We start from the raw sequence: 25,098 nt of genomic DNA on the forward strand, positions 1-25,098 counted from the left end.
TTCAGGATTGTAAACTGAAGTGCTAAGTGCTTTGAAAATCTCTCCGGGTTTTTCTCTCTTTTTTTTTTGTCTCTTTCAGATTAATTGACAAACACTCATGTGATGCCTCCTCCTAATTTCTTCCTCCTGCTCCGAACCTCAGAGAACATAACCCCAGTGTGCAATGATGTCATTATGATACCATCTGTTTGCTGCAATGGCAGATGCAACGTACACACACAGACACACACGCACACACGCACAAGATAGACGTGGATCAGATAACACGTAGAGGCAGAGAACCTATGACATTTGCACAGTGCACTGTATATCAGCCATACACATGAGAGACTCCTGCTGCATGTTTAATGTAGACATTTTGTAAAGAGTAAAGATGATTGTTGACACTTGGCTGCTCTGTGTCTCAGGTCCAAGTGGAGAATGGGTCCAGACTCCTGCCGTCTCTGTCTCCCTGCAGCAGGGACGGAACAGTGTCCTTTGACTCCGTGCAGTAACTACCGTACGATAATACAACGCCTGTCAAGGTCACGAGGGGAGATGCTTGATGCGGATGTCTGTCAATCCCATCCCCCCTCTAGACAAGGACACCGTCTCCCGTCCACGACGAATTTTACACCTTTATCATTCATTGTTGAGGAAAGCCTGAACATGAGCCACTATGTGACAGAGGAGAATGAAGGCTACAACCAGTCAGCTAAGATTGGTGGACATGGCGTGCACTCAATTTACGACCCATCACAGTTTCACACAAGGCCATGGGTTTGTTTTAAACACTGGTAGGACTTTATGCACTCTCTATCTTTCAAGTGCACAAATGGGCACACAAAAAAGTAACTTTCTGCAGTGGTGGAAGAAAGAAGAAGAAGAAGAAGTACTACTATATAATCATATGAATAGATTTGACTTGTATTAATATAGTTGCATTAATATCTGAGCAGCATATGTAGCTGATTGAAGTAAAGACTATTTGAACTATACTTCATATATTGTTTGGTTGCTTAATCTGCAACAATGCATAATATTTCATGATGATATACTTTGTATGTAAAATCCCAGTCTAAAATGTAAATGTAACTAAAGTGGTTTATTAAATTTATTACATCCCTTTTCCAGCGCGATGCTATGACGTGTGTCATGGAGGCAATGAAGGCTTGTCACCTCTGTCGGTGACTTCTGCGACTCGCTGCCATCTCAGACACAGATTCCATACATTTCCATTCAAGCAGCGGTCGAACATTGTTCAGTCTGCGTTGACTGTGAAGAGACTGAAGTGTTTGTTGATAACACATGTACATTACACTGTATACCACACTTACACATTCCCACAACATACTCATAGCCTGCTCTCATGAGCATCCCACATGAAAGGCAAACCCAGACGGCGGGTTAAGAGAGAGAAAGAGTCAGAAAAAACTTATGTTAAAGAAATGGGGGGGTATGTGGAAACCCCCGGAGTACACCTCCATATCACGTAGACTACACAACTGTAACAAGGTAAATTAAATTCTTCCTACCAACGCCTCTAAAGGTCACTAATTGACTTATCTTATTTAATCCGTATAGGAATATGGGTAAAGCAACAGTTTGACATTTCATGGGGGTTATGTACCAGACTATTTCTTGGTCAGGAAAAGTAACTTCCTGGAGTTTCCATTGGTTGCTAGGCAACTGGTCAAGACCAAGAAATAGTCTGGTACATAAGATAAGGCTTCACAAAACTGGGACTGGGAGACACACAGACCTGGAAGCCCTGCATTAACACTATGTGATGGGATCGGTCACTTGGTCATTCACATTGCTATATCCACACTACCTACACCATAAGCTGTTCCAATGATATCACAAATCAAACAAACACAAAATCTATGTGCAACATAACATGCATGGCTTACATACAGGTCAAACAAAAGGACTAATGCTCATCCTTTAAAGGTCCAAGTGTGATTTAATGTGTACTTCTGTTCCTATCCGTGTCACACAAACAGTTTTGGCTCATGCAATGGATGTAGACTAACAGCAGGTACAAGTAAAGCCACATGGGCGGAGTGGCGTGCGGTGCATGCATGAGCAGGCAGAACCGATGTAGCAAATGAATTTGGAGGGGCGTAATGAGAGACGGCGCTGGGCTCCGGCCCGATTTCACAGCCACATCATTAGGGTGAGGCGGCCCCAGTCGCTGAATGAACACACACACTCATACACACAATGTTCAGCACAGGGGCCCTAGGAAAGACGAACAAGGTCAGTCGCCATGCCGCCGTCTAATGAGAGGTGACAGGTGAGAGGAGACACTCCAGACTTCACCCATTAAACTTACATTTTTAGGGAGCGTTTGTGTGTTTCTGTGTGCGCACGTTTGTTTCTGAAACGATCCAGACACAACGGATACTGTATGCACACACACATACACACAAGCACAGAAATACCCTCCCTGTGACCTTCATGTACTTCCTGGCAGGCAGGTGTTCAGGCTGTAGGGGCCGAGTTGAGAGGCCAACAGGAGATGGTGCTGTGTTATTTATCAGCATCTCCAGGCGTCATGAATGACTGTTCGCTGCAGGTAGCTCAGAGCACACACACTGCTGAAGCTTTGGCTGTTTTGCTCGTACAGATAGTGGTAGCATGTGCCATGTGATTTGTTCACTTAATGAATTAATAGTCTTTTATTATTAAATTGAAGGAGCAACCGTCTTTCTACCTTTGGAGAGGCATGTCATCATCCAGGTGTTGACTGACAGGCTAACCCCCAGTGGGAGAAGGGAGAAACAAACTAACCTTCAAGCTCCCTAGCCTGCAAACGTACAGGGTAAGGCGCAGGCCAAGATGTGTTGTCATGTTTGCACGTTAGATAAGAAAAGTTAAGGTGGTTTGTTGAGACTGTGGCTCTTCTGTTGTGTAGAAACATGCTGTCTGGCTGTTTGCCAATTCATTGATTAATTAATTAACAGAAATTGAAAGTGATTAAAGATCTCTATCCAAGAAGTCAGAGAGCAAATGTAAAACTGGTTATTAAAAAGGTGGAGGGTACATAAATGTCTGTGGAGATTCTCATCCATCATTGAATCAGGAGCAACTGGACTTGATTGTAGTTTCTTAAACATTTGATTTATTCCCTTTTGATTTCTGCCTTTTTCCCCCCCTCAAAGTTGACCACAGGAAATGGAATGGATTCACCGAGCAGATATGTGAGATGTAAAGAAAAAACAACAGCATGCGATTCAATTTCAGGGGAACTTAACATGTGCAAAATTCAAAAAGTTTTCTCTACAGCAGAAGTCGATTTCTTGCCAGGGGCTGGTGGTGGTGGTGGTGATGGTCATTAGCTAAAAGCTTCGGCCATTGTTGCATTTTCAAGACGAGAGTTCATATGTTTTTTTGTGCAGCCCTACTTGTTCAGAGCAGACTGGAGCCTTCAGTGACTCACGATCAGAAAGGGGCAAGGCGGGACAGCCGGGGCCGGGGCTAGCTGGTTAGCATGCTAACTTCTGCGGAAGAAGAATTGCGATTGAAATCGAAGCAAAACAAGAGATGACATTTGGGTTACTTTCCACTGCTGGAGACAGAGTTAAACGAGGATGTTTGAAGCTGTTAATGCTAAAAGTGTGGCAATAGCGAAACTAACATATTGCATCTTTAAAAGGATGAACTGTATTTGTTAACTGTTTTTATTTAAATGTTATTTAGTTAGTTCATTAAACCTGTAAAATGTAAAAAAAAAGACGAAGAAAAAGCAACACAAACTATCCACTTGTGTTGTGTCAGTTGTATTTTCATGCCTTTCGTATGTGCAGGACGTTGGTAAGCTCAGCCACAGAAGTGACACAATGTACAACGTGCCATGCGCCCCAATACGCAGAATCTTGAGGTGAGCAACTTTCACTGGAATAAATCAGGTTCCATCTTGGAGCATCACATTCGAGGAAAATAAACTGCAGATTTTCATCTGATTTGAAAAAGACATCCCCCCCCAAAAATGTAATGCATTTCAAAATTCTTCAACCGAATATGAGTCGCAACGGATTTGTGGGGGGTTATGACAAGGCACAGATATTTAAACGAGCTGAGGTAAACAGGCAAGAGATCACTATTTCTCTGGCCTGCAAGCTGAAAATGTTGAAGAGTCCCTAGGGTAGACGAACCGGGCTTTGATACGGTACAGTAATGTCTCATTTTCAGATGGAACAACCAGAAGCTTTGGGAAGTTTAGCTAAACAGAAGCTGATTTCTGAATGATGGACTTCAGTCAACTGAGTAGGGTGATCTGATCGGGTTATGATGGTAAATTGTCTGACACACACACACACACACACACACACACACACTAATGAAGGAGAAGGCAGAGTGACTCGGTCAGTGTCCAGATGGCTATCCTTAAGCGCAGCACTCTACAGCTGTCTTCTCTGCCGTAACTCCCTTGATGACTAGTAACACGGAAGGCGTCTGACATTTCTGATGACGGCCCCGAGCTTGACGAAGAAGCAGAGGCGCTTGACAATCGCCACGGTGACACCATTAAGGCGACGTTTAGGGACCCCCCCCCCCCCCTCAGACATATAGCTGAAGATGAATGAGTGAAACACCCACACCATCGTTTCATCTCAGCGGCTAACTGTCGCTGTAAAGCTGCCTTCCCCAAAGCCACTGACAGTGTGCTGGTAGCAGTACCGTCACTGTCTTCCCAAACACAACACTGACGTGTGCTATCTCTTGCTCGGCAGAACATTCAAGAATGACTTCATCCTTTCCTTTACTCATATCTTACTCACTTCAGATGTTTCTCTTCACCCACAGAGCATCATCCCAGAATAGACATATTGTGGTTGCATGCTTCACGCTTCTCTCAGGAGCTTTTGTTATGTGACATTCTCACTTTCAAAACTCCAAAAAAAGAGGAAAGAAAAGAAAAATAATTGTGTCATAGAATTATACAATATGTGATATCCTTGAGGCTCAGTGGTATATTTGAGATGAAATCCTGCAACAAATCATTTTGTTCTTTCTCCATCAGTCCTACCTTCCTCTTTTATGGGGAGTCTAGTAAACCAGAAATATCATAAAAATAATCTTAAAAAAAGAAATGAGAAATCGTATGGAGGCTTTTTAAAAGGAAAGACAGGGGCAATAATATAACTCTTTTTTTTCCAGAGGTACCCCTGAATGACTTTCTTATCCTGTTAGTCACTGTTGTAACATCATGTTCCTTTACTGGATTAAATTAAATCAATCACAACATGATCATCAGTTGCCTTGGTGTTTTCAGCCGTCCACTTTTCTATTTCCAACTGAGCCCCAAACTATATTAATAACTTATTAAATCGGATAATTTCATTACGGGCATGCGTGCATTTATATATGTGAGCACATCATCTTCCCTCCGATGGATTTGCCCCGCAAATCAAGTTAATCACAGCATTGAAAGCAATAATGAGTGTGGCATGCTACTCAACAAACTAACAAACCCATTAGCTGGTCTGCCTGTCTCCAAATCCAAAACCTTACATTCATTAGACAGTAATTCAGAGCAGAAAATGAGATTGAGATCCTTGATGCTACAGAAAAACACATCTCCACTCCCCCCAAAAAACAACAACAATGCGATGGCTGAGACAAGATTGAAAAACAAATTTCTAATTTTGTCCATGAAGTGAAATATGAGTTGATAATTAGTCTGGGATACGAGGGAGCTGTTACAGACACACAGAGAAGAAGCAATTGTCTGTCCATTCTTCTACCTGTTCAATTTAACACAGCTCCTGGGGTCTATAGTGCCGAGCAGAACTGTAAGAGCTGATGTAACCTTAGGAAGCATGGATGTGAAAAATGCTGTCGTGAATCCATTATGCAGGTTGCTAGACTTTGCATTGGGGATTTAGGGCACTGCTCCAGTAAAGTACATAATGATGGTTCAATTCATACTGGTTCCTCCAGGTACGTGTGACAAAGGAGGCCATCTTAAAGCCACAACGGTGTCAGGAGTCTCTATAAATCTGCCTCGCTATGATGTGATGTATATTTGAAAAAACAAATACATTCTCGTTGTGCTACAATAGCTTTCCTCCTCTCCCTCCACACAAACGTCGACAACCACTGGCAACCCTATCTCACCACTCCATCACGGACTCCACAGCCAACTCCCCACCAATATCTCCGTTATCTATCACTCAATCATTTTAACTGTCAAGCCTTCTCTCCATCAACCCACCTCTCCTTATCTCCTATCAGTCTGTATCTCCATCAGTAAACCTTTAAGGCCATCCAGTCATCCAGCTGTTCATGTACTACATTTCTACATCTTCCTAACCCTCTGGTAGCTCTACCTTTGCAGCCTGGGCAGTTATAGGAGATGGGGGAGGAGACGGGGGAGGTTGAGAGAAGGACAAGCTGTTTGGCAGGAGAGGGGTGAAAGAGTGAAATGGGGTGTGATGGTGGGTTAGGGGAGGTTTAAACACCCAAACCTCTCTGAGGGCCATTTCACCAAACTGTAATAACTGCAATGGCTGTGGGTTATGGTAATTTTTCAATTAATCCAAATGAAATGTGGTTAATGTTATAGGAGCTGCGTTGGCTTGTATGGCGAGGACCTCAATGGACTTATAAAGAGAATCAGAGATATAAATAACACTTATGGTGGTTATCATGAGCTTTAATGTCAGTGTAATCAGTATCATCCTCATCACTATCAAATTATCTCCAGTTATAAGGTATTTTGATAGAAAGCTGGGATCTCATTTTTACATATTTAACCATTATTCCAGGCACGGCTGCCTTCTTTGTCTTTTTACTGTGTGTGTGTAACTAAACAGAGCAGCAGCAGCACCTCCAGTTCTCGTTGCTTGAACTTTTACGGAAGCCAAAAATGCTAGAACAATTTTGAAATCTAAACCACAATTGTATATTAATGTTTAAATACCACTTAATTAATAGTCTTGAAACACATTCACCGGCCAGTTCATGAAGTTTAGAATCTTTAGATTTTTCCTTTGCCATTTTTGGAAATATCTGAAATCAATCAAATGTTTAAAACTGTGCTCATAGTAAAAGGTGGTGTTGGTTTTTGCCAGGAGAGGAGAGAGGAATAGAGAAGAGAGAGAGAGAAAGGGAGAAAGACCAACTGTATAACCGTTGCTTATAATTACAAAAATAATACGGACACTTATAGGTGCAATGATGTTAACTGGAGACCTTTTACAGACTTGTTAGGAAACACTAATGAATTACAGTAGTCCAGTCTAGAAGTGACAAATGCATGGACTAGTTTTTCAGCATCCATTGGAGATGTATCTAATGTTCTTGATATTGTGCAGGTGAAAGAAGGCTGTGGGGCGTGTTTCATGTGTGAGTCAAAGGACATGTCCTGGTCAAAGATAACTCCAAGGTTCCTCACATTAGAGCTGGAGGCTAAAGTTCTGCCATCCTAGTTTTGTCTGAATTTAGATGTAAAAAAAATGCAGGCCTTTATGTCTTTAAGACAATTCTGAAGTTTGCCACCTGATTAGTTTCATCTGGCCTAATAGATAAATACAGCTGGGTGTCATCTGCATAACTATGGAAATGTATGTGGTGCTTTCTGATAATATTGCCCAAAGGAGGCATATATAAAGTATTGGTCCCAGCACAGAACCTTGTGGAACTCCAAGACTAATGTTTGTAAGAATGGAAGAGTTGTTGTCATTAACATTAACAAGGTAAAATCAAACTGATAAGTAGGACTTAAACCATTCTAGTGCTGTTGCTTTAATCCCAATAATGTGTTTACATTTTGTGAAATATACTGTTGGTTCTGAGGCTACTGTACTGGACAGTGTGTCTGTGCTATAAGTGGGAAGAAGCTGATTCATTTTTTTTCTGACGGTAATAATCTTATTAGTAAAGAAGCTCATGAAATCATTGATAACAAGAGTTGGACGAAAGGACTGTTCAGTAGAGCTTCTACTCTCTGTCAGCCTGGCTACAGTGCTGAAGAGTGAAGAATAATATGTGGTTCTGGCATTTCGGAGGGCTTTCTTATATGTAATTAGATGAAAATGATCTAGATTAGTGGAACGCCACTTCCTTTCTAACCTACGTGACGTCTGTTTTAAAGCACGTGTCTGTGCATTAAACCATGGAGCTATCCTCCTCTGATTGACTGTCTTCTTTTTCAGAGGGGCGACAGTGTCAAGTGTGGAACGTAGTGAGGCCGCTGCACTATCAACAACATCATCAATTTGTGTGGGAGTAAAGTTTTGGTAACTATCCTGCACTGCACTTGACACATGGCAATGGAGAAAATAATAATTTAATTTTTTCCTTGAATTTGCTTTCTGATAGACACCTGATGTTATTTAATTTTTCTCCAAATTCAGTGGAGTTAGAAATCGAGAAAGACAGACGTTTTTGAGAAAATATTAATAGATTTTCAATTTCTATGCCGTCTGTCAAAACAAGGTCGAGGGTGTGATTAAAACAGTGAGTGGGTTTGTTCACATGTTGAATAAAACCGATTGAGCCTTTTAGTGAATTCAAGGCAGAACTAAGACTGTCGTTGGTAACATCCACATGAATTTTGAAATCACCCACTACAATCGATTTCTTTTCTTTTCAGTTTTTTGTTTTTTTTCACAATTTCAAGGGTCCAATATTCAGAGAATTGAAAACAAGCTACTCAATTGTGATAAAAATAAAAAAAAAAGTAAAATTAGGTTTAAAAAAACATTATCTGTTAAATCTCTTTTTTTCTTAGGTCTGGTCAGAAGAAGCTCCATCTTTATTGTACATTCACACACCAGCCATCACTCTGACATTCTGTTTGACATTCAGGTAGCATAGCAACATGACAACATGCCCCTACAGCCTGGTGTGAGAATATAGATGCTTTTTGAAAAGGTTGACAAGAGAGAGAGAGGGAGAGAGAGATATGAAGAAGAGAGGAGAGAAGGAGGAGGGGTGAAGAGTGGAGTGAATCCCTCCACAGATTTGCTTCTTCTCCTTTTCAACCCCACTCTAGAATCCCATTTGAAATTTAAAGGACCTTTTTTGTGTCTGAAAATACCTTTACACACGCTGCCATAAATACTGCCCAAAGGGAGAAGGCTTCAGTTCCCCCTGCCGACTTGCATGATTCAACAGGGATGAGCAACTATAATGGAAGATACACATGTGCATACATAGTGTATTTGCACACACTCAATATATAGCAACACACATCAATTATATAGAAAAAAAACATCACAGTACATATACATAAATGTATGAATCAATCATACATGTAAGGTCTTTACTGTGCATGTATATGAATACATACAGTATTTTTCTATATAAAACTGTCCACAGCTTTGTATTGATTCTGTGTGCATAAGAAGAGGAGGCTAAATCAACACTTGAAAATGATTACTGTGATAAAATGTGGATGAAGAACACAGCACACATAAAACATGAAATACTGGTCGGGGGGGTTATGTAAATGCAGTTGGGTGCTTTTTTTCGACCACAGAATTCAATTCATAATTCATAAAGATTAAAGATGAATTTCATATGAGGCTGTGCCCAATTCCATTGGCCCTGCTCCCCATTAGAAATGCTATAGCCCAAAGAGCTCTCCTTTCTCAATGATTAGAAGGAGACGTGATCCTGTCCCCCTTGACCAAATCAATACATCTCCTGATTTGATCCTGCTTGTTAGCCTCCAGTTGCTCAGACCAAAGTCACCTCAGGATGGAATATCACCATCTATAACGGCCATTCATCCTCACTATTTACCACTATCACAAGCCACCAACAATCCATCTACACTTTATTATCACTAACTTATTTTTCAGAAGATTGGGGATATTTTACATTTAAGATAATCACTCATAAAATAAATCTCTGCAATACTATATTAGAGATAGATAGATGGATATATAGATAGATAGATACTTTATTGATCTTGAGGGAAATGTATGAATTATGTATCAATGTGACAATGCTGTAACTCTTCACGAAGAAAATATATGCGCTCAGGTTAAACACTGGTTGCTATCAGAGAATGTAAATATGCATCTTTACAATGTGCTCCAAACCTACATTTGTATATTTAAAAAATGTTATCAACTGCTAAATATATTTGGTTGAAAAAGTTATTTGATTCCCTATAATCTATACCATGTCAATCAAAAAGTAAAATATCTATTTTTTATGTTTTTTCTTATATGACTATGTCACAAATCCAGCTATAAAATACTGAATGAAACGAAATGTCCTGAGTTTTGTTTCTAAAGCGGTCTCAGACTTTTGGACCCCACTTTTTGTCTCCATTTACACCTGGCATTGATCTCGTATCCAGTTTGCATCCAGATATAATTTTAATCTGATGATATTTACACCTAGTATGAATATGTGTCTCCAGTGTCCACATCAAGATCTGATCACTCCGTCAAGCTCACATCCATGCAGCTCATATCACTTGCATACATACGTCGGACTGAATTCAAGGCCCCCTATATGAGTGTTTTGAATAATGTGAGGACAGAGGAGAGGACTGATTTTCATGTGTTTACTGGCTAATGGCTGTTAGTTGCAATTACATACGTAATATATGTGGATTAACAATGAAATTCCATTTAGTCTCTCAGCAGAGGGTTTGGTCCATTGGTTCAAAATCCATGCACAATGCTTTGGTTCAAAATCCATGCACAATGCATCATGTACTTTAATCTGGTAAAGTTCTATACGATTGCAGTCTGATCACCCGAAACACATTTTAACGGCGGATGTAAATGGGGTATATGTTACATTGTTATAGATTACGCTACCCAACAAGAGATGTAGTAGGTACAATTAGCCCCACCTCCACCTTGCACAGTAGAAAAAGGATGCCTATAAGTGCATCAGTAATAATGGAGCAGAGTCCACACGCTGCCTGTGAAGTGGACACATGTAGGGCACAGTTACGTAATCCCCAAATAAATCGTTTCACACAACTGTTCCTCTGAGGTGCTTCACATGGTTAGACAGCGGATAATGTTTTGAAACATACATTTGTATGACAAGAGATATTCCTGTTGCACCTAAAAACATCTTCTTCTTTTTTTTAACTCTTTTATTAATTTGTTCATTTTCTGGTGAAATACTGGACACTTCCACCTCCTCAGGCCCCTAAAAACCTTCAAACTGAAGAGAAATGATTACTCCTACCTACTCACAGCTCATTTACACATTCAGGCCATAACATTTCACAAAGGGTCACATGTGGACTCATTTGTTTAAAGGCAAAAAGGTTAGGAACCACGGGCTTAAGCAGCTGATAATAATTCAAACAATCTTGCATAAAGTCTATTCGGAAATTATATCTGACAACTTATGAAACATTTGACAGTGAGCTTATGTCTATTTTGTATTCCTTTAACACTAACTTATCACTGCACTTATAATTATAACGTGATAGTCTCAATTTGAACAGGTATAAATGGCATGAAATTAAAAATTAGACAAGGGCTGCAACTGATGATTATTTCCATTATCAATTTATCTGTTGATTGTTGTTGATTTTGGACTAATATCCAAGGTGGCATGTTCAAAAGTCTTGTTTTGTATGAGCACCAGTCCAAAACTCGAGGAACCTTCAAATCCTCCTTTTTTTGAGAAGCCGCAACAGCCAACTATTTGCATTTCTGCTTAAAAATAACTTTTGATCACTTATCGGAATAGTTAACAATTTGACTGATCACCTGATGGAGTAACCATTCCTGCTCCACATTTGACAATCTATGTTAGAATCCTAATCGCATCCTTTCATCTTTACAAATCCTACTTTAGCCATACGTACTGACCTCAAACCCATTACTGGGTTTCCTGCCAAACTTAAAGATGGGGGGGGGAGGGGCAGAAAAAAGTGCCTCATCTTCCCAGAAAGGAACAGCAGGCCACTCCAGACTTTATCACTGACTCCGTGATGCAATTAGCCTTCATGGTGGTGCAGCTGTGGTTCTGCTGATTGTATTAGAGAACCCGTGATGGACAAAACCCCAGAGGTTGAGAGAGGGACACTCACACAGCCCTAAAAAAACAATAAAGACAAGTGGCAAAGCCCATAGCTCTCTGTGGGTCTGCTCTTTGTTAGGGCCAGCCCTGAAAAATGAGAAGCAAAGTTTTTTTTTGTTGTTGTTGTTGTGAGTAGCTTTTTCTGTGGTTTTTTTTACGGCCCAGGGGTCGTTATCTCTCAAACACAGGGAGAAAACCAAGACCCGACTTCAAACAATGCACATACACGCGGACCGCCGCACACGCAAAAAAAAAACTTCCAGAAGGACGCAGGGGATTGCTGTGAGGAGCCCCCCCACTGCCCCCCCACCCCCCGGGGGGGTTGCAGTGACTTTTGACATGGACAGCAACATATCATACCCCCGAACACACACACAAAGATCGGGCGTCACTCTCACCCTCCTCACCCACCCCTAGGGGACAGAGAAAGAGAGCCAGGCAGAGGAGATAAGAGCTGATACCCCTGCTCTTACCCCCCCAACCACCACCATCTTTCTCGTCTTCATTCAGTTAACAGCCCCCCACCCATCCCCTCTACTTCCCCTTGTTCCCTGTACGCCTGCCCTGTGTGGAGGGCCCCTGCCAAGTAGTGTGTTGTGTGTGCTGTCTGATCAATCTGTGGCAGACACACACACACACACACACACACACACACACACACACACACACACTGAGGTAAAAGCCATTACAGCCCCTGAAAGCCACTCCATCCAGGGACAACAGACCCCCCTCAGCGAAGGCTGTGGCTAAAGTTAACAACAATAGGGTTGGAGTAATTAGAAAGGCACTTCCCTTCTGGAAGAAATACTGGGAAGAACAGGAGGAGGGAGAGGGGTGAGCAGGGAGTACAGGACGGACGGGGGAGAGAGAGGGGAGCTAGATGTAAAAAGAGTGACAAAGAGACTGGCAGCAGCGTTGAGCTGATAGTTGGAGAGAATGATTCTGGAGCAGAGAAATAGAAAAATAAAGAAAGAGAGAGAGAGCGAGAGATAGCTATGAGGCCCCCTATAAAACCCTATCTATTCACTGCAAAGGTTGTAAAGATGGAGGAACAATCACGGGGGAAATACAATGAAAGGATGGCTGCAGGGCAGGGAGAGATCACTCCGCGGTCATGACATGTGAGAGGAAAGGTTTACTGCTACGGCGAAATTAGAATATTGGATCTAAGTGAGAGCTGATGAGGCTCAACAATGGGCTTCATCCGTCAATACTCCTTCACTAGCGACGCTTAAAAAGATGCTGCTGAAAACAATAGGACCAATTTAACAGTGTCTTCAAAAATGAAACCCCAAATGGCTCATGCTAAATTTAAAACATTCTTTTGAACACACTGTTTTCTTTTTCATTGCCAATTTACCTTAAATGCTGCTTTGACTAGAATGAGTTTTTAATGCACCTCCAGCCCAATTTGCTCTCTGTCAATGTGACCAGTAGCCCAAGATCAGATCTAATTACAGAAGTCAATCTCAGTGCTATCAGCAGGATGAGGCTCAGATTAGGAGCGACCATATGGCTTGTTGGGGCAACTGTGGTTTAGACACACACACACACACAAACACACACACACTTACAGGAACTTTGGCTTACTCATACCACATGAGGGGACCTGAGTTTAAACCATGCCATCAGTCCAATATGTCCATGGGATGATGCCATCAGGCAGCACTTTAACCTGACACCGTTTTAAAATGAGAGTTTATGTTCACGATGAGGTCAGACATAAGTTGTTTTAATGGACTAAACATAATTATTCAAACTTCATTTGGCAGTTGATAAAGAATCAACCTCTATCAGAGAAATAGAAAGAACCTCTACCTCTATCAGATATGTTCAAGTCCCTTTAAGACACGTTACTTCTCATGTGAATAATTTTGCTCACGTGTGAATCATTGAAACTGTATATGAAAATGTCTGGAAAGTGATGTCAATGCAGAAGTGTTTGAAACATGTTTTCTCTTGAACAACCAGCAGAGGGCGACTCCACTGGTTGCAAAAAACAAGTCCATTTGTATAGAAGTATATAACAAAATGACCCTACTTCTCACTTGATTTATAACGTCAGTAAGCATTTGCCTGATGAGTTTGTGGTCTCAATCTCTTGTTTCAAGTCTTTTCCAGTGCAGCATGATGTTCATTTTGTAAATCATGGTGCAATTCAGAGGAAAGTAGACGATAAAGCACCGTATGCATTAGGGGCGTGGATACAGCGTGATTGACACTAGTACCGTCCAGAGAGTGCAGGTCATAGGTGTAGGTGGACCGGCAGTGGACCAGCTCTCAGTCAGACCCACCCCCAATCCTCCAAATCTTCTGAATTCAAAAAACCAAGATGGTGCTGGCCTATATCCAGCTCACAAACTTACAGATAATGTCACAGTGGCGGTCTGAACAAGCCCCTGAGCGCCTGTTATTTGTTTTAGCGCTGCATTTAGGATTACAACAAATCGTTGAGTTTGTTCAGCTCCATGTGAACACAGGAATATATTTGCTATCATGTCAGCCATATGAACTTCGTTGCCCTGCCCCAAATTGGCCATAAAATCAACTAATGCAACTTTGTGCCTTATGATAAATGTACCACAAAGTACTGCCATGTATGGCAAATACCTCATACTATGGTAAATGCAATGCATTTATATAGAGCTATGTTATGGCAGGAACCATTATCCTTTTCAAGAACCAAACTTCAGCAAGAAGTTGTTTAAATAGACCATGTGAGCACCCATGGGCTAGCCTGGGACCCAGACGAGTTCTGGGAGCTCATTTAAATTTACTCTGCCAGAACACGGTCTGGCTCCCCTCCATTGGGAAGTGATTTCCCCTTGCAGAAAACTTGCTGGTCCAATCACAAGCGATTATCTGATTATGGGCGGGGTTTATACCACGACGCGGACGGTAGCGACTTTTGTAAACAACCGAGGCTGCCGCTGATGAATGAGCATTTGACTAAAAGTGCCCGATTTCTTCAAATTTCTCCCACAAAAACGGCAACACTCGTTCACAGACATCGTGGAATCATCATCATAGACATCTCCTCTCTGTATGTTCTAGTCTGTTGACATTTTCGCGTCGCTCAACAGACGTCACATGAGTTGTCTGCGTCCGTTGGAAATCAAAAATGAACCGAGAGGTCCCAGGCTAATACTCATTTGAGTATGAGTATAAGGCTAGACCAATACTCAAATGAGTATTGGTCTAGGCTACGCCATGCTACCCACGGGCGTGTTGGTCTTGTAGTAAGGACTGATCAGGCACTTCTATCTTGAAACAGTGGAAAGGATAAAGTCAGTGCAGTGTTTCTCTGTTGATCTGTTGTTTTGTTGGTAGCGGTCTTCTTTTTACCACCACCACATGTTGATCACCAGAAAAAACGTGAAACCAGCATTACAAAATTTGTATTGCATCCATGAGCCTGCAAACGATACAAACAAAATGGAGACTCACTTGGTAAATACGCTGCCCCATACAGTGCCTTAAACGGATAGTCGTTTTGTGCTTGTGAACATTATAAAAGAGGTAGCAGAACTTTCTAATAAAGGATTAAATGAAAGAGAAAATTCATTTAGACTTCAGCCCTAAAATATGTCTTAAAACTGATGGATTTTATGATTGATCACCCTTCTTCCTTCATATTATAATTTTTTGCTGCCTGGGCAAAATATCACACATGCATCGTGTCTCTCTCTTTCCTATTATGTCTGAATGAAGCCACGACAAACAAGTGTGCCACAGACAGCCATATCCGAATGACAAAAGGCCATAACAGATAAACAAACCCAGCTATAATATGTTTTCTGTGTCTGCAAAGACAGAGGGTTGAATTACTGTGAGCATTCAAGCTGTCACTGATTTACACCTGCATTAGTGCAAAACAAGAGTTTGCTCGTTTGAAGCCACAGTCCAAACTGATAAATCAGCTCCTTTGGCAAGAAAAGATATGGTAGGAAAACAAACACTGTTTTTCAGAAAAAGTTAGTGTCATAAATAATGAGTAAACCCTGGCTATGTCTGTTCAGCCCTGCAGTTGCAACAAGGCTAATTAGTCCTTAAGGGACAAAAACACATTTTGAGAAGAGAATGAATGATCCTGCACTAATACAGTGCTGCCACGGTTCTCTGAAAAGGAACCCAAGAGCACGACTCAGGAGAAAAAGTAAGAAGTCTTTACCAAGCAGGCAAACAAGGTACAAAGGGTCAGGCTGACGCATATTCCTAGGTCCAAAACATGACCGGGACCTAAACAGCCAGGCAAAAAAAACAGAGTGCCGGAAAGCTAAGGCACAAAAAAGATGATCTGGCAGAGAGCTGGGGAGCTAATGAGGGAACAGGTGATCAGGTGAGGGTGGAGGAGCAGCTGGCGAGGAAGGCAGGCAGGTGTGTGCACGTGTGGCGTTCACACACAACTGGACTGAACGGAGGAATGGATGAACGGGCAGCGTGCAACTCAAAACCATGACACAATGCAGTGGTAGCAGGGGGGGGGGGTTGCCAGAGCCAAGTGATGAACAACACAAGACTGAGGCAACAGTAGCCAATGCACTTCTGGGGGGGAGGGCGAAAGAATCCTGTTATTTACAGTAAATGGCGAAGTCCTATTCATTTGCTGGATGCGTGTCAGTGACGGGCAGCGTTTACGTCAAAGAGAAAACAGATGCGGAGAGACAAGATAGCGAACCCAGATCAATAACAGGAGAGAGAATCCAACACACACACACAAACACACACACACATAACCCTATTTTTATAGCTATGCTTATTAGGACAATGCATCCATTCACTGTGGAGAACCTTACTGGGACTCTTACCCCAACCTTAACTAGGACCTCATGATGACGTTTTGTCGCATTAGGAAGAGGCCTTAGTCCCCATAAGGTCTACTGGTCCTGAGAAGGTCAGTGTTTATACTGGAAAATAGAAAACACGTACACCCACACCCACATGCACACACACTGAAAAGGATAAACCATGTAGACTAATGGATGCAGCACAAACGAATGAACAAACAGAAACTTTTCACAACCAAATAAGACATTCGACTTGTTTGGCTCATTGAGGCCTCTATGTATGGAGCCTGTGCTCCAAGCCTTTCCGATATACGAGATAATGGGATTCATTGCTTCCCCCGCCCCTTTCGCCTTTTTCTCTCCCATTCCTCCTCCTGTCCTGCCCTGCACGCCATCCATTTGAAAAGGAAGGCACTGCATTTAAATTACGCAGGCAGTTTACTGTAAGAGTCCACCAGGGAAATCGAAGAAGAGACAGAAAGAGAAAAGCGAGGGGGGCTGGAGGGAGGGGTGGTTGTAGGAGCGAGTTATGGGAAATAGCAGAGGATGGAAGGCAAAGTATTTACAAAGATGGGGAAGATAGAGGCGGGGTGGTGGGAGAACATGGGGTGTGGGAGCCAGGGAGAGAGTGAATGATGGAAGGAGCGAGTGCGAATGGTGAGTGTGGATGTGAGAGAGGGATGGGAGGGGGCAGTAGAGTGAGTTAGTGAGTGAGGGACATAAAGCAATACCAGAGACAGGGAGTCAAGAAGGGCAAAGGGTCAAGGAAAGAATTAAAATCCGAATTAAGAGGTGAGAAAGACAGAAGGGGAGAGAGAGAGATGTATAAAGAGAGGGTGAGGAAGTGGCAGTGAGTGAGTCTCTCCTCTGTCCTTGTTTTCTTCTGTTGTTGAAGACGGAGAATCAATTTACAACTGTCTCCCTTTTTCTTCTTCTGCCCTGTCCATTCTCTCTCTCTCGTGTGTTTTTTAGACCACGCTGACCGTCGTCCTCTGCTCCTCTGCAATGACGGAAGACAAACAAGCCCAGGCAATCCCAGAATGCTCTTTGTCATCCCTGCAGTGGAGGACTGACGCGTTGAGCTATTTACATGCAAATAGAGGCTCACCCCCCCTCCATCCCCTGCACGCGTGCACACACACACACACACACACACACACACGCACACACACACACGCACACACGCACACACACACAGCTCCCTCATTCTGTCCTCTGTGTGTGTGTGTGTGTGTGTGAGTGAGAGTGTGTGTGTGTGTGCGTGTGTGTGTGTGTTGGGGGTATCAAGGGGTTGCCTCCTAACGATATAGTGCAGTGATTGATAAGACAACCCCACACTCATCACATTGAAATGTGTGTATTATTATACTTATTATATAGGAGGGTATTCAGACTGTGCACTTTTGGCACACTTCATTGTGTTGTAAACTTCATTTTAAATCATCAAGTAAATGAATTTACTTTTTGGCCAATCTGTTCTACGGACTATGAAGGAATGGCACAAAAGCAAAAGAGTTGTAAATCAATATTCTGTCCCCCCTAAACAAGACCTGTGAAAAACTTTCTTTTAATGATAGAGAGATCTGATCTGATCAGACTCCATCAGGCCTTTGTAGATATTGAAAATCAAAAACTGCAGCAGCATGATTCCCTGTCAATAAACCAGCTGCTGTTGTCAAAAAGAGGATAAAACAATAATGTTGAAAAGAAAAATGTAACGTCAAAAAAAACGAATTCCAAAAGTACTTTGTTTATATACTTCAAAGACTAATTTACAGAAGTAATTCAAAGTACTATTTTCTCATTCTGTAGCCAACTGAGTGACAAACAAAGAAAAAATTTTTCACCAATTTAATTCAATTTCAATTTAATTCCAATTTATTTGTATGGGGCCAAATCACAGCATACATTATCTCAAGGCACTTTATAAAGTAAGTTCGAGACCCAAAAGGTTTTGAGTAGTGCTGTTTAATAACCTAGGTCAAAGGACCAGTGTGTAGGATTTAGTGGCATCTAGTGGTGAAGTCTGCCCCCAACTTCACACCCCTGCCCTTATGGTGCGTTCACACCAGACGCGATGCGAATTTTCGCATCGTTTTGCTCGTGCAAGCAAACTTTTGTGCCATTCGTGCACACACATGTAAACATGAACTGTTGAAGTGATGGAGGGAGGATCTCAACATTGGTTGGCTATTGCATCTCGTGAATATGTCTCTCGAGTTCAAATATTTCAACTGACGTGGGCGTCGCGAATTGGCGTGTTGCACTACTCGCACCATTCGCATCTAGTCTGTATGTAATGTCATTGCGCAAAAAAACTGCGCTGCGTCCGGTGTGGACACACCATTACAATTGTATAGGAGAACCTCCGGTGGCCTTCAGGTTACAACAGAAAAAGGAGAGCCAGAGTTTGGTTTGTCCCATCTCTGCCACAGTAGAAACATGTCAGACTCTGTGGAAGATGACCTCCTCCTCTGATGTAGATATAAAGAGCTAATTTGAACATAAAGAAAAATCATTGTGAATATCATATTCATTTTCTGCTGATAGAGCCTCCTAAACCCTACACACTGGATCTTAACATTTAACAGAGCCAACTGGTTGGAACTGGTACCAGTGAGTCATGAAATACAATACAGGAAGTTTACTTTGAGAACCAGATCAATGACTCTGAAGCAGTTCATCATACATCATAGTTGCATGTAATGACGATATTTTCAGGTTCATTAGTGTTCACTGATCAGTCACAACACTAAACCAGTTACAAGTGATGTTGTGGCCGATTGGTGTATCTGGTAATAACTTGAATTCCTCCTTCCAAGCATCTGTTACTGTTAATACACCAGTTATGGAGTTACAGTAGTTCACAGATACATTAATTAACACTTTATGTCTGCATACAAACACATTATTGTGTGTTACAAAGCAAGTATTATTTTACTTCATGCTAAATATGGGTGGTTAGAGAAAAGTTTTATCCAGGAAGTGGAGGAAAAAAATGGAATCAGCGCATCCATCGTGTCCAACATTGGTTGATGAGAGCCGGAGAATGGGGGCAAGGCAGAGAGCTGCATTCGTGGAAATCCTAAATGATTCACACATAGGCTTCATTTCGCCTTCAACAGTCCAGTCATGACCTCCTGAAAGATACGCTGTCAGCATCTAGCAGCAGCAGTTTGTGTGCGTTTGTGTGGATGCAAAGTGAGTGTAAAACTGCTAAAGTTACTTGTCGCTTCTCTCAACTTCACACATGGATGGACAGCTTAACCTGTAATGTTACATTGGCACAGATAAGTCTTTGTCTTTCCATGTGGATCAAAAACGCATTAGCTCAGTGATGAGCGCTCTCCTCACTGTGGTGTACATGCAAAACACATCAACATTTATTTTTTTTACTATTTTTTATTTTGAAGTCATGAAATTAAAAGTAACATTTTATTAATATTTGGAGAAGGGATAATGTTGTTTGCTGTGGGGTCTGTATTTTCTTCTTTCGGTTCAGAAATGTGCAAAACATGACATTTGCTTATGGGTGGTCAAGCTGTACTTAACAAGTCCTCAAAAAAAACTATCAAAAAACACGTGTCCTTTAGCTTAAGCTAATGCAAATCAGTTGTCTGTGTGTGCAAATTCTCTGACCTCTCATTGCTCCCTGAGCAGCAAATCATGCATTTTTATTTGAATCTTTAACACTGGTGTTTGTACAGATTACAAACAATGGGCTCTATTTCATGGATCTAGGCTCATGGTGCATTTAGGCCGTGTGTCAAAATCCACTTTTGTCAGTAAAAAAAAGTTTACCAGTGAAACCCTGCATCTCAAAAGCGTACTTCATTGATCATCAGTGTTGTTGGGGCTTTTTAGAAGTGCAATTTCCCTTGTCCCACTTAAAAGCTTGATGGAAAAAGTACAACTGCATCAGTGTGAAACTGGCAAAGACACGTGTGCAGTGCTTGGTGCCACTTTGTGCCCTACGTGCACAACACTAAGCTCTTTTCAGACATGAACTCAACAACATATCAGAAAAATCTGGTCCGAGTTTCCCGTTCACACATGACAAACGCAGCAGTAGACTGTCTGAGTCGGAATGCCTTCACAACATCAAGAAAATGTCCGCAACGTTCATTCATGCACGAAAGACGGTCATGACGATAATTCAGCAGCAGGGATTTTCCTGCTGTGTTCTCACATGGGCTCACTCGGCATATTTTACTGACATTTTACCGGAAAATGTCCAAAGCAACATCTTGGGACATTTGTGTTCTCACGACGGCCCCTCCGGAAAAGCACAGGAAATATTCCTGGACATCAATACATGCCTGGATGCAGCTTTAGTGAGCTTTCAATGTTTTGTTACTTTTGAGACAGGGCCGGTTTAACTGTTTCCAGTGTTTATGCAAAAATGAAGATAACGAGACGCCTTCGGCTTCACATTGAATGGACGAACATGAGGGGTATGAAATCTTCTCATCTAACACAGAGAGAAAGTGAAGAAGTGTAATTCCACAATTTTGAAAGGAATCACTTTAAAACACCTGAGGATACAAAAACAAGTAGGCAAGAGGTTTTTCCTCACTTAGGACCTGTGTTGCTCCTTCCCTGCCTGCCTCTCCTCCCTCTGCTGCTTCCTTCAAACCAGCACTGGGGGCACAAACAGGCCATTATGCCAGAAGGGCAGACATGATTTCTCTCTGTCTCTCTCCCTCCCATACAGCACGCGGCCCGACCGCTTCCTCTGCCTGTGAATGAAAGAGGAAGTGCAGGGGGGACTGAAGTGTAAAGAGTCCTCTGTCTCCTCCGTCTCTCTCAGACAGGAGTGACACCGCAGCCGACGACAACAACAACAACGGCCACGACAGTGACGAGCGGCGCTGCCGAATTATTCATGAGGGCTGACGAACGCAACAGCAAAGAGCCCAGTGTCTACTAAACTCACTCACTCAGCAGCCTGTGTGTTTTCAAAGCGGCCCCGTTCATGAGTTACAACCCCAAACTTACACCCTCCGAGAAGAGATTTCCCTCTCAATGGCGCCCACCTGGTCGGAGAAAGGAAGGCGCCGGAGCTAGAGACTCAAGTATCAAAGTGCCTTTTCTCTAACTTGGTTGAAAAGTTTGCAGTTCGTCACAGGAGGCGCTCTGTTGCAGAACGAGACAACTTTGTGTGACACCTGAGCGCCAACAAAGCTGCCGTTTAAACACTGTGTGGTGGCGGGAGATACATTTCACATCCGTAACGAGGAGAAAAACAACTTTGTCTCGAGTCACTTTCCACTCTGTGAGGCTTTGGGAAAGATCAGAAACAACACTTTTCCAAAGCAGCATTTCATAAAACATGAGACTGTGCTTCTACAAAAGAAAAAAAGAAAAAACACCACCTTTTATTTCACATCATTTAAAGACAACTGAACTCCCTTATCATAAAGTTGCATTTAAATGCCTTCTTATCGCTCTCATTAGGCTCCGGTGTTTTGTTTGTGTGTCGAGAAAGGTTTTGTGTGTTTTGCTGACTGAGCCTTAGAAAGCTGCAGGCCTCAGTGGAGTCAGTATGGGTATAGGCTCTTTAGTGCTGGCACATTGGGAAAACACATTTGTTTTGTTCTTTTTGTTTCACAAGCAAGTCAATGATGAGAATGAAAGAAAAAGAAGTTATATATATCCCAAAGTCATCTTACAAACCTTGCTGTACAGTATTTCAATGCAAATGAATACAAGAGCAGTCAAATAGAAACGCAAAAATGTGCAGAAGTCCCTCCCATTACCTGCACTGGTGTGTGTGTGTGTGTGTGTGTGTGTGTGTGTGTGTGTGTGTGTGTGTTTGTGTGTGTGTGTGTGTGTGTGTGTGTGTGTGCGTGTGCGTGTGTGCGCGTGTGCATGTGTGTGTGCGTACTGTACATATAGACTATTTGGAGTTGTGTGAAAATAATTCACTCATTCTCAATCAAAAGAAGATGCAAGAAATCCTTTTTGGTCTTCCATTGAACTTGTATCCTCCACCCTTTACTGCACATAACACTCAGATCGAACACATCTCCTCCTATGAATATTTGGGAATCTATGTGGACGCTGCTTTATGCTTTATCCTGGGGTGTGCATGTAGTTATATTTGTAGCAAGGTACAACAACACATTTACTTTCCCAGGAGATTGAGGTCATTTGGAGCAAACAAACAGATCCTGATTTTGTTTTAATACAGAGTGTTATGCAGCATGGAATCAGTGCATGGTACGGTTGTCTCTCCGTTCAGCTTAAAGCTCGACTGCTACACATCTGCACGAAGACTGTGGGTCAAGCACTTGAGTTGAGTTTTCAAGCTGCGTATTCTTAAAGACTGTTGTCGCTTAATATAACGTCCGACCCCTCTCATTTGAAGAACATCAGCTTTTGCCATCGAGCAGAAGATTTAGAGTCCCACAGGCTCGATTGAACTCAATTGTTCCGCAGTCTGTCAAACTGTTGAATCAAAGTTCGATTCCTTAGTAGGCCTCAGTGTCCCTGAGTGGGCTGAGCACGAGCAAGATGTCACAGGGAGTGATCATATCGATTGCATAAGTGTATAGTGTATATGTTAACTGTTTGGTGTATATTATATCTTTTTTTTGTAATTTATAAAAAAAACAGTGAATGTCTTGGGACCCAATACAAATTCTGAAAGAGTATTCTGATAATAAAGTGTTATCTAATCGAATCTAATATTACGCTTTCGCAAGGCCAACATTTGAAAATGATCCAATACTAAACAATGAATATCTGCAAAATTAGTGTCTCATGAGGGGATTTTGGGTTGAAAAGTCAGTTACTTCAGAGGATATGCTTTCTCAGCTGAATTTACATAGTGAGGGGCAAGTTTGCAGTCTTTAAGTCAGGTGCCCATATGAACATCGAAACAGTTTTTGCTTGTTGTAATAATTCCTAACTTTCTAATCGCACATATGCATGTGAGTGTTGTTTGACGACAGACTCTATGTGAACCTATCGTACATGAACCTATGTTAGGAAGAGATCTGAATGGCCAGCATGGGCAGGAGGAAGAGTCACATTGACAAAAGATCTGTTCCTACGTACAGTTGGGGATGGGAAAATATTGTTTAGTGACAGAACTGAACAAATGTGAATTTCTCGTCCAAGAATAAAAGTTCAGAGCTCGAACTGAACATTTTCTTCTCTGGAGTGTCTTGGATTAGAAAGATTGATTTTAAAAATATAATCTGTTCAAACACTAATGTTCTGCAATTATCTGGACAACTCATCTCGTCTCAGATATGTATATTGATTTCTGTGAGTTACTGGTGGATGACTGCATTGTTACCGTGGAATCAATTCACCAAGACTAAAAATCATGGTCAATTTTTATTTTATTTTTTCTGGCGAGGGAGGGGGCGGGGGATTCAATTACTTAAATACTGTTACAGTTACTCTGAGAGAAAACAAGCACAAGATTTTTGCGTTTAGATCACTGTGGCCCTGCAGGTATGGAGTCAACCATCCATGCCACTCTCTGATCTAATCGCCTCAATGGTAACCTCCTTCAAAGCGGGAGCTGTGACAGAAACAGACATCACTGATAAGTGCAGTCCCCGTGAACGGGATATGGAAGGTCCCAAGTTCAGGGGCTGCATTTCCCGGATTCGAGGCCCTGCCACGGTGCACCCTGCTGGGGGCACGAATCCCCTGAAGCTCCCTGGAGGCACCACAGGGCTGGATCTGATGAATGTGGGTCACAGGGAGCCCCCGCTGCACACGTGTGTGTGTGTGTGTGTGTGTGTGTGTGTGTGTGTGTGTGTGAGAGAGACACCCAGACAGCCTTTGGGGTAATAATAAGGAATGAACCTATTCCTCAAAGCCGGCAGTGGAGCGTAAAGAGGACACATACAAACACATGGAACGTGAACACCCAGCCAAACACGTGCAGTCACACAATACACACACACATGCACAAGTGTGTTCAGTGTATGAAAAAGAATTCTCAAATACAAATATGGTTTACGCTTTGGGGAAAAGAAGCCGTTCCACTTCACAGATCGCACAGCAAACACATACGAGAGGGGAAAAAAGTGGACGTATTGTGTGTATTGTGTAAGAAAAACAGTGCCCTGCTGAGCTGCTTGCAGCACACTTTCAACGTGTTTGCCGTTTCCACCAACCTGCCTCGCGCATCCCTGTGACTGAGCTATGAATACTGCATGGCTTTCCTCAAAGCACAGGGTCCTGTGGAACTAGCAGGCAAAGTGTACGGGTTCTTCTGCAGGTCACTGTGCCACAGTGTCTCCGCTCTATATTTACTCTGCATGAACCTGAATGTGTGTGTGCGTGC

The 25,098-nt window shown here is 42.2% G+C and overlaps 1 protein-coding gene across 6 annotated transcripts in view; it reads right to left on the bottom strand.

Annotated features, from left to right (window-relative positions):
- The window catches only part of myt1b (myelin transcription factor 1b), a 106,787-nt gene that overhangs the window by 73,656 nt on the left and 8,033 nt on the right, over positions 1–25,098 (bottom strand). The gene's annotated exons all lie outside the window — the stretch shown is intronic.

This window comes from Scophthalmus maximus, chromosome 3 (assembly GCF_022379125.1).
Source record: "Scophthalmus maximus strain ysfricsl-2021 chromosome 3, ASM2237912v1, whole genome shotgun sequence".
Classification (NCBI taxonomy): Eukaryota; Metazoa; Chordata; class Actinopteri; order Pleuronectiformes; family Scophthalmidae; genus Scophthalmus; species Scophthalmus maximus.